This window comes from Phacochoerus africanus, chromosome 16, assembly GCF_016906955.1.
Source record: "Phacochoerus africanus isolate WHEZ1 chromosome 16, ROS_Pafr_v1, whole genome shotgun sequence".
In the NCBI taxonomy this organism is placed as follows: Eukaryota; Metazoa; Chordata; class Mammalia; order Artiodactyla; family Suidae; genus Phacochoerus; species Phacochoerus africanus.
The window spans coordinates 16,325,656-16,336,655 of record NC_062559.1 but is presented as its reverse complement, the minus strand read 5'-3'; the positions used below and the strand labels follow the sequence as shown (position 1 = coordinate 16,336,655).

The 11,000-nt window shown below is 48.1% G+C and overlaps 1 long non-coding RNA gene across 1 annotated transcript; it reads right to left on the bottom strand.

Annotated features, from left to right (window-relative positions):
• Window positions 1-5,943: 5,943 nt before the first annotated feature.
• On the bottom strand, window positions 5,944-10,741 carry LOC125117522 (uncharacterized). Its single transcript, XR_007132640.1, has 3 exons — window positions 10,537-10,741; window positions 9,837-10,017; window positions 5,944-8,180 (listed from the first exon to the last, which is right to left on the bottom strand). It is a non-coding gene; the product is annotated as an uncharacterized LOC125117522 (long non-coding RNA).
• Window positions 10,742-11,000: the final 259 nt, after the last annotated feature.

Here is an 11,000-nt window from a genome sequence, read left to right as displayed (position 1 = left end):
TGCCTGGAAAGCTCAGGGGCGGGGAGCCACCAAGATAACAGGAGGATGTGCGGGGGGTGGGGGTGGGGACAGGCTCGTGGTTGAGAAGGGAGCAGTTGAGGCGGTTCGAGCATTTGTTCATTAACTTCTTCAAAGTCAACTGGAAAATAGTGGTGGTTGGATCAGAGGCCCTGAAAAGCCGTCACTGGTTTCTCCAGCACCATGGTCAGCACCCCCAGGGGCTGGTGGGCACCAGCTCCAGGGCTTGGAAGGGGCCTCTGGAGGGAAAAGCATCAGAGTGACTCTTCCTTACTGCTCCCCACATAGCAGGCCCCAGGCAGCCACCCACCCTGGAGGCCCTGGTGCTCAGGAGCTGAAACCAGAATCCTTTCCTCGATGCAACCAAGAGTATGACTTACACTCAGTTTTCCCCGAATTAAATCAACCTGTTCTTGCCTCTAGTTTTCTCACGTCTTTTCTAGAGCAGTACTGACTCCTTCCTAACTTGACAGGTGCTCACTCTCTTCCTCCCTTTTTTTTCTTTCTCTCTCTCTCTTTTTTTTTTTTTTTTTGGTCTTTTTAGGGCTGCACCTGCAGCATATGGAGGTTCCCAGGCTAGGGGTCCAATCAGAGCTGCAGCTGCCAGCCTACACCACAGCCACAGCAACGCCAGATCCAAGCCATGTCTGCAACCTACACCACAGCTCAAGACGATGCTGGATGCTTAACCCACCGAGCAAGGCTAGGAATTGAACCAGCATCCTCACAGATGCTAGTCAACTTCATTAACCGTTTCGCCTCCATCTTCCTCCCTTTCTGAGTGCCCATCTCCCCTCCCTCTCCCTTCCCCTCTGTCCTCCCCTCCCCACTCTCTCTCCTGCCCCTTCCCTCCCCTCTCCTTTGGCTACCTGGCTTCTCTGCCTCTGAGATCCTCTTTCCTTGCTTATTTATTCCTTATACCTGACTGCAGATCTCTGGCCACACCAGCAATTTCTTCCTGCACTACTGGTGCCCGGTTATATATGTGGTTTATCACAGAAACAGTTTCCACTAAGGCTCACTGTTCTGTTGATGTGCAGCTATTCGAAGCTGAGGAACCCTAAGAGGACTTACATGTATGATACCCGTCAGGACTGAGAAACATGCTGAAGGAATTCAGAGACGAGAGAGAGCCCTGAGGGGGCAATCTCTGAGGGCTCCTCAGAGCAGGCCGGCTTTGATACTGATGACAGACTGAGTGGCACAAGGAGGCTGGTTCTGGCATGGGACAAGCTTAGAGTGCTGTACGGCGTCTGGGTGCCGGGCCCCTCCTCTGAATCGCATTCAGGCCGGGGGGCTGCAGGATGATTTGCGGGAACTCGTTCACATCCTCATGTCACTGCCGGTATTTGTCTCCTCCCAACAGAAAAGACAAGAGGCCAAAGAGGGAGAAATCAACAGGTCTGGAGCTGCGCATGGTTCGGGGTTGCCATGGCAACCCCCTTTCTGCTGGACCCCCTGCCTCCTCACCAAATGCTGATCCCAGAGACACTTTGGAGGTATGGAAGAAGCCCTCAGACCCTGCCCGGCCTGGGAATACTGCCTTCCTTCCCTGCCCACGCCCGTCTGGCCACAGCCAGGGCCCGTGGAGGGAGGAAGGGACCGCACCAAGCTTCAGTGCCAGGCGGAGCTGGAGATGACCTTTCAGCTACGATTTCCCCAGTTTCCTTCGCCTGAACAGCTGGTACGAGGGGTGGCCACAGGGAGCTGTGATTTCAGGAAGTTGGAAAGAACAGGAAGCAATAAAACCCATATATTTTATTTTATTTTTTGCTTTTTAGGGCTGCACCTGTGGCATATGGAGGCTCCCAGGCTAGGGGTGGAATCAGAGCTGTAGCTGCTGGCCTATACCACAGCCACAGCAATGTGGGATTTGTGCCACGTCTGTGACCTACACTACAGCTCACAGAAACTCCGGATCCTTAACCCACTGAGTGAGGCCAGGGATCAAACCCACATACTCATGGATCCTAGTCAGGTTCATTACCGCTGAGCCACAATGGGAACTCCAAAACCCATATATTTTAAAATTTACACATTTTACAGATTAAGAAAACTGAGGTCCTGACAGAAGTAGAGGCAGAATATGAACTAAAACCATATTTATCCATAGCTTATTTTAATTCTTAACCATTAAGTAATTTTTTAAAAAGGCTCAGTTAAACACATTCTTTAGTTAGAGGGAAGTGGATGTAAGCAGCTTTTTGGATAGGACCAGGGATGTGAGCTTTAAAACAGTTACTGAAAAGATGCCTGAGAAAGACTGTCCTTGATCTTCATGTGCAAAAACCTAGCCTCTGGCAGCCCATTCGAGTTCTTTCTCTATTCCAGGTCACTTTTATTTCACAGCCTACATGGATTGATACACCTGATGTTTCTCTCCATCAGGACAGCTTTAAAATCACTGGTGGAGGAACTGAAATGCCCTTCATTGGTAAAATACATGTTTTACTTATTTTCCTACATTTCAGGGTAGTCCTAACATAGTTCTAGTTACAACCTTGAGCCCAAAGGGAGCAATTCTGAGAACAATGACTTACCCGTGACATCACAGGTAAATGGACAACAAAGTCTGCCCCTGCGCCTTTCCAATCATGGGACAACTTTACCTAGTTAACTCATAGTCCTCAGCATAAGGCATTTTCCCAAGGGGAATGCGAGTCATTTAGACATGAGAAGAGTTTTTAAGTTCATTGATGTAACGTTTCCTCTGCTGTGTTCTTCCCCCATTAATGAAAGTTTAATTATTAGCATCTGGCATTTAAAAAGAAGCCAGTCCTGTATAAATGATACTCTCCGTTTCCACTCATGTTTTTTCTTCTCTTTGGAGAAGCTCACCGTCGAATTTCAGCTCAGACCTCTCATTAGCATTTTTTTCCGAGCTTCTGGAGATTTTTACAGGTGGTAAATGGATAAAGTTCTTAAACCTTTTGGCAAATAAGTGCTCAGAAGGCATGTGATGTTTAGTCACTACCACGCTGACAATTATGTCAACTCAATCATTTTCCTGGGATCAGGGGAAGCTTGGGCATTCAGTGGCTACAGGGAACAAGCAAAAACTTAGAGCTAGGGTTTCACAGTATCAAAAGCACTTCCCAAACATTTGCTCATCTTATCATAATCTTCTCAAGATCAGCTAGACAGAGCGACTCAGATAGGTCTGTGTCTTGGCCATATTCCACCCCTGGTCCTTACCATGATGCCTGGTGTGTCATAAATATTTAATAGATTTAGTTGAATGAACGGATGGCTTCCCTGAACTATTCAGTGGAGATTCAAACTTAGAGGCTAAGAACTTGCGAATATGTATCAGAGTCTAGACACAAGGATAAATCTTTGAGGGCTAGTAAGCTTTCCAGGCTCCTACTAGACCATCACATCACCTCGTTAGAAGAAAAAACGTGTGTTGGGGGTGGTTAGCACGAGCAGCTCCTTCGGGGGTAGGAAGAGTAGGAAAAATGGAATCTGCTATTTGGTTGACAAAGGTTTAAATGGGGAAGATCTCAGGGATTATGTATAAGCTGCAGCATGGTATTGTATGACTATGGAGTTAGAAATACGCTAGGCCCAGCCCAGAACTGTTCTTTACCATTGCTGCCTACTTTGTGTTGTTGCTGTGAGCATTAAACGAAAATGCACAATGGTCTGGAGTTCTCTTACGGCACAGCATGTTAGGGATCTGGTGGTGTTGCTGCAGCAGCTTGGGTTGCTGCTGTGGCATGGCTTCAATCCCTGGCCGGTGAAATTCCACATGCTGTGGGTGCAGCCAAAAAAAAAAAATACATGGTGGTTACATTTATGTGTCAACTTGGCTAGGCCATAGTGTCCATTCGTTAAGCAAACATCAGTTTAGATGTTGCTTAAAAGGTATTTTTTAAGATGCAATTAATATTCAATTCAGTGGACTTTGACTAAAGCAGATTATTCTCCCTGTGTGGGTGGGCCTCACCTAATCTGCTGAAGTCCTTAAGACCAAAGACAATGATTTTCTGAAGAAGGGATTCTCTTCAAGACTGCAACACAGACAATGTGCCTGAGTTTTCCAACCTGCTGAGGAACTCAGACTCAAGACTGCAACATCAGCTCTTCCCTGAGTTTCCAGCCTGCTGGCCTGCCCTACAGATTTCAGACTTGCCAGCAGGCCTAATCACATGAGCCAGTTTCTTAAAATTGCTCTCTCTCCCTATCTGTTAAGATAGCTATAGATACACATATGAAATGTGTGTGTGTATCACTGGTTGTTGCTATGAAGATTCCTGATTAATATAGTAAGTCAAGCCCCCATACTGCCCCTGACAGAGAAAGTACCCAAATGTTCATTCTCCTCCATTATCGTCCCTGAATCTAACCCCATCATCCCATCAAATATATGAATGCCTACCTGCAAGAAGCCAAATGAGGCAATGATGCAGCATCATCAATGACCTTCCCAAGGACATGACCGGTCTTTAATATTAGGAACCAAATCCCTATCTTCTGACTCGTCATCTGTTTCTTCTTCTTCTTCCTATTACCAAGCTACCTTTCCATCCCTAATCTACCCAGATGCTATGCTTTTTTAACCCTAGAAATCATAGCTCCCCTCCAGCAAGGATGTACCACAGTCACTGGGGCCATAATTACTCTTGGATATTTACTTGGGATTTCTCTTCATTGTGGCAGCAGAAAGCATTTCAGTGAGAGCCCAGCTATCTCAGTTTGTATCCACACTTGAAGCCATCATGCAGTGAGCTGGGCCCATAGCCCAGTGTTACTGCTATGACATCTGCCTCTAAGAGCCTGTGTCTCTAGCACTTTTTTTCCTGATTTTTTCTCTTGTTTACATTCAACCTGTCTGTGGTCAGTTAGCTTGGTCACATAGCCAACATTAAAAAGACTAATATAGGAGTTCCCATCGTGGCTCAGTGGTTAACGAACCCGACTAGTATCCATGAGGATTCAGGTTCAATGCCTGGCCTCGCTCACTGGGTTAAGGATCCGGCGATGCCATGAGCTGTGATGTAGGCTCAGATCTAACATTGCTGTGGCTGTGGCACAGGCTGGCAGCTACAGCTCCAATTTGATCCCTAGCCTGGGAACCTCCATATGCTACAGATGCAACCCTAAAAAAAAAAAAAAAAAAAAAAAGACTCATATAGTAAAGGATTCTACCCTACTGCATAATTACCAACTGTCAAGTCTGGGGCTAAGGGGGCCTAAAGACCACCCTCAGGTTCAGTAACTCAGTAGGATAATAAAGAGAATGATTCCCAGAACTCACTGATAGCTGTTATACTCACAGTTATGGTTTATTACAGCTGAAGAATGTAGATTAAAATCAGCCAAGGGAAAAGGTGCATAGGGCAGAGTCCAGAAAAGTTCTACACACAGAGCTCTCATGGAGCCATGACCAACATTAACTCCTCCCAGAAAAGATGGGTGACATATGCACAGAGCATCACCAACCAACCAGGGACACTCACATGAGCACTGGTGTGCAGTTTCTGTTGTGGCTCTTGGCTGACGGCCATCATGGTGGACCCCTCTGAAGGTAGAGTGGATACCCTGTGGCCCAAAGCCCCCATCATAAACCACATTGTCCTGTGTGGCTCAAGGTCACCAGGTAAAAGAAAGACACTCATCAAGGGGGACATTCCAAGGGCCCTGAAATCACTTCGCAGTAGCTGAGGACAAAAGCGAGATCTTTCTTTGGGTAAGCTTAATTTATTTACTATACACCTTCCTATGGTGTGCTGGGGGCAGGGGGAGGCATGCAACTCTGGAGTATTCCACAGCCAAGCCACCTACCACATTCCTAACTCTGACCTGTCCTTTTATCTTTTGTTTTTATTTTTTGGCCACATCTATGGCACACAAAAGTTCCTAGGCCAGGGATTGAACCTGAGTCTTTGCAATTACCCACAGCAGTGACAATGCTGAGCCTTTAACAACTAGTCCACCAGGGAACCCCTGACTGTCCTTTTGGAAAGGCAAGTTTCTTATCTCAGGGAACTGGGAGAGGGACTGGGGATGACTCCACACTTGCGGTCCCCCTGCTGACATTTGGTGAGGTGGCAAGTCAATGTGAGGTCCATTAGGGGGTGCTGTGGCTGGTCTCTGGGCCTTCTCCACTGGAACACTCATCTGGAGATGAGCCCCAATTCTGGGGATAACCAGAACCCTCCCTGTCCCAGTGAACTAGCCAACTCATTCCTTTCTGCCTATCATACTCCAGCTCAACAGACAATGGCACCTTCACTCATTTAAAAATGCTTCTTCTTTCACTGCCTAGCTTTCCACATTTGTGATGTCAAAAATAACTCACCAAATTTGTAAAACCTATAGATTAATGACTGTAGACACCTAAGTGGCAAAACTGCTTACATTTTACAAATGAAGACCCCAGAACACCTTGGGGGCTCAAGACAGGCACCTCTTTTCCCACAGGTAAGGCACAGAATCCAGACCAGGGACACGGCTGAAGGGATGAGGATTTCAGTCACATGACAAAAGCCAGAGTTGATGGTTGAGACAGGTGTGGCAAGGGAGGCCAGTGGGTAGCAGAGGTGTGGGGTTCCTGCCTAACAGGCCCCAGGCGCAGGGATGAATAAGCAGGTGCAAACACCCTGGCAGCATCCTGTACCATGCATTGCTGACAAGCTGTGTGGGCTCTTGCAGCCCCGGCTAAACACCTGCCCAGCGTCCTCAGGCCAAGGTTCACTGTCCCTGAAGCATTTAGGCGAGACTACCTTCCTGGTTCCCTCCCTCCCTCTCACAACCAAACAGGACCTGCCCCAAGTCCCGCCCTGCAGGGCCCTGGTAGGGTGGGAGCGAATCTGTTTTGCTAAATGGAACCAGGGTGTTACAACCAATAACAACATCAAATAACATTTTCCCTTTACAAAAGCCCCAACGCCTTCACTCAAAAGACACCAGCAGCAGAAGAGACATTTTCACTTTCATAAGCAGTTTCCTTAGCCTAAGGCCAATCCTGCCCATAGAAGCAGAGACTCAAGATATTGTGTGATGAGCACATTCTCTTGAAGCCAGCTAACGACCCCCCCAAAATCATGCAGACGTAAAATACACGAGAGAGAACCTGTAAGGACCTGGCTTTGCCACGTTTCAGATGTAGCAGGATCTAATTCCAGAAGCCTGCAGAGGCCAGCTTAGCCCTGCCTCACCCTAGCTGTATCCCTCTGCGGTGAATCAGGTCTGTACTCCCTTTGTGTTCCCAATGAGCGCTGCTTGAGCAGACCCAGCCCTTGTGTCCCTCTGCCTGGCATTACCCAGCGACATTTGGGGCAGGGCAGAGACCTTGTCTTTTTCATCTTTGCATCCAATTCCAATTCAAAACAGAATTACCGGCTCCCCAGGGGGCTGCACCAGCCCTGGTTCTGATTCCTGAGCTAGAGGAAAAGAGGGCAGCCGTGTTCTCCCCTCCTGACCGGGTCGGGCACACTTCCACTCGCCTGAAGAGTGGGGAGAGCACATGGGTGACCTGGGGAAAGGCCAGGTGCGGAGCCCCCGCACATAAAATGCCAGCTGTGACAAGGTGCTAAGACTGGACCTTCAAGACTGAAATCTCACCTTCCCAAATACTGAAGGGGCCAGCTGACCAGAGACACCTGGGTGCCCTGACAGTTGCACTCAACACTGTCTCCCCCCTGTTATCGTGAAGGTGGCAACAACTGACATTTACGATCAGAAGCACGTGGCACAGGACTGGAAGGTACTTTGCACAGATGATTACTTTTCAAACGGTCCTATTAATCATCGTAACAAAAACAAGCAGTAGACAAGAGGTCCATGCCTGTTCCTTTATCCCAGGGGCCAAGAACTCCATCCTCCTCCGCAGCCCCATCTCCAGGTCCAAGCACCAAGGCTAGACCCGCTCGAAGCTAAGACATGCTTTCCACATCTTCATCTCCACTCCACCGCCAAATTTCCGTAACCTTGAGCAGCCTAACCTCTTCCCCTCTGATTACTTCTCTCTAAAAGGGGAATAAACAAACTCCCCAGTGACGTCTCGTGGAGAAGCGAGGTGACACATGCCAAGAAGAGCCAGACACACCTGCAGACGTAGCAAGCACGATTTTTATATCTTACCTGAAAGGAACAGTCTCTCCAAGGAGTCTGCTGTGTTGGCTTTTCTGCCCATAATATTTGTGGTCGGATCATGTCTGTATTTAAACCAAACACAGTATTTAAGCCACCAGAAATAAGAAAACAAAGAGGGGAAAATTCCATCACATACTTTTTGGGTTATTTTTTTTTTTTTTTTTACTCTATTCATCCAGATGGTGATCATTAGTGGGATCGCCTGTCTGCACCTGCTACTGTTTATGCACACATTCCACCTAGAGGAATGTGCTTGGAACATTCTGGATGAGTCTAACAAGAGATACTATGGGATTGGATGCAACTTATCGCTGTGGGAATCACCCTTTGGCTCTTTGGTGGTGACCAAGATAGAGCCCTTGGTGCTACAGGGACAAGCGAAGTCAATAACGGATTGGCCTGAAAGCCTCAGGGTCTCACACCCTTGCCTTCAATAAATCTGCATTTTATAGTGAAAGCAGCCCTGTCAGTCACTTGGTGTTTCCTGAAAAATCTCCATACCAGGGCTCCACCCTAGACCTATTTGAATTCTTTGCAGTAGTGTCTGCTAAAACATCTCTTTCTTTCTTTCTCTTTTTTCTTTCCTTTTTTTCTTTCTTTTTTTTTTCTTTTTTTTTTTTTTTTTTTTGTCTCTTTATGGCTACATCCTCAGCATATGGAAGTTCCCAGGCCAGGAGTTTAAGTGGATCTACAGCTGCCAGCCTCTGCCACAGCCACAGCAACACCAGATCCGAGCTGCATCTTCAACCTACACCACAGCTCACAGCAATGCCAGATCCTTAATCCACTGAGTGGGGGAGTGGGGCCCAGGATCGAACCCATGTCCTCATGGATTCATTGGATTCATTACCACTGAGCCATGATGGGCACTCCTAAACATCTACTTCAAACATCCAAGTGATTCTGACACTGGGTTAAGTCTGGGGTCTTCCGGGCTAAAACATGCTCAAAGCTGAGTGGAGACCATGCATGTGGTCCAGGTGTGGCAATAACTTCCTGTCCTTCCTAGGCAACTTAGGGCAAGTCACTGTCTTTGGGGCTTGCATGTCTCTCAAATAAGGATGCCTGCCTGTGCTTCAGGAGCTCTAGGGTTTCCTTGGAGGCTTCAGAAGTTTCTAAGCAGAAAGCGATAGAAATGGAGTAATTTGGACTCCAGGTTCGCTGCCTTGAGAGTTAATCATGCAGCTGCTAAAAATCTACTGGCAATGCTCTAACATTAAGCAAGATCAACTGGGAACATCTGCCTGGGATGCAGGAAACATACAGCTCTAGAAAGGGTCAAGGTGGCTTAAAGGGGCCAGGTTATTCCAGAAGTCACATTTTAAAGATGTGAATCCCTGAGGAAGTCAAGGATTTGGGCTGAGAGCTTGTGAGTAGTATCACTTCCTTTCTGGGAGCTGGGATTTCCTCATCCTTTCAAGGAAGGGGTAAAACTAGACTCTATTTAGGGGTCTCATCTGCTGCCATCCAGGGGTTAGCATGGTCTGCACTGACTCCACCTCCACCTGGAAGCAGAACCTGGCAGGATGCTGCCTCTGCCTAGAACCAGGGTGAGTCAGCTGGCCTCCTGGGGAAGCAAGGCACAGACCTGACCTCATTACCATTTGCTCTGGAATGAACTGTGTCTTCCCAAATTCACACGCTGAAGCCCTAGCATCAAGGTAACTGTACTTGGAGGTAATTAAGGGGAAATTAGGTGATAAGGGTAGCGTTCTAACCTGATGGGCTGGGTGGCAGTGGACGAAAAGACATCAGAGGGCTCTCTCTCCAGACGCGTGTGCACCCAGGGAGGCCACGTGAAGACACAATGAGAAGGTGGCCATCCACGAGCCAAGGGGGGAGTCCTCAGCAGACCCCACCCACGCTGGCACCCTGATCTCCAACCTTCAGCCTCCAGAGCTGCGAGAGATAAAGGTCTGTTATTTAAGCCCCCCAGTTTGGGGAATTTCATCACAGGCGCCCGAGCGGAGACACCCGCACACCGGGAGCAGCCGGGTCCTTGGCCACGGTCAGCGGAGGCAGCCCGCAGCTGCGTGTGGGACACTGCATCATGGCAGCTACTTCATCACAAGAAAGTCAGCTGCTCTTATTTAGAGTGTGCATCTTGTCTCCCACACGCAAACACAAGCCCCCTCAGAGCTGGGGGTTTGCCATCCTTTCTCTCATTTCTGCAAAACTCTCAGGAGGTCAGCCTGCCAGATGATTTACCAGATGAAGAAACAGAGCCTCTGAAGCTGGAGGTTTGTGCCAGTCCTACCACATGGAGAGAGGACCCTTGGCAGGAGGAGAACCTCCAGTTTCCAGCTCTGGGGGTTTGCTATTGTGTTTTCTTTTGGGACTTAAGCTCAGCAAAGACCTATTGGTGGGGTGGGGGTGCAGAGGAGAGGAATGGTTTCCTGGTGCCCAGCTGCCTCTTACCATCCAGGACAGATGGAGCACAGGGCTCAGGGCCCAGGAGGTGGGCATCCTGGTGAAGCAGGACTTGCAGCATGAATGGAGTGGGTCCCCACAGTGGGCCGGAGAAGGGCCAGGCCCAGCAGAGCAGGTGCATCTGTATGTCTTTCCACGAGGTCCTGTAGAGCGAGGATGCTGTCTGCCAGGTTAGAGAGGCCTGTGGGTTCTGGAGCACTAGGCATGAGCCAAGTTGATAAAACACAATATTAACAAGGTCACAATTTTTGGGTTTGTTCCTACACTAATAAACACCTTAAAATTACTTGTCTAGAGCATTTACATTTAACTAAGCACTTTCAAAAACAATGTCATGGATTCTTTACAACAACCTGGGGAGGTAGATCTCAACCCCAGTTTGTAGGGAGGGAAACAGCCTTGGCTGTGATTAATCAAATTTACATGGTTTTTGAGCGGCCACATCAAGACGT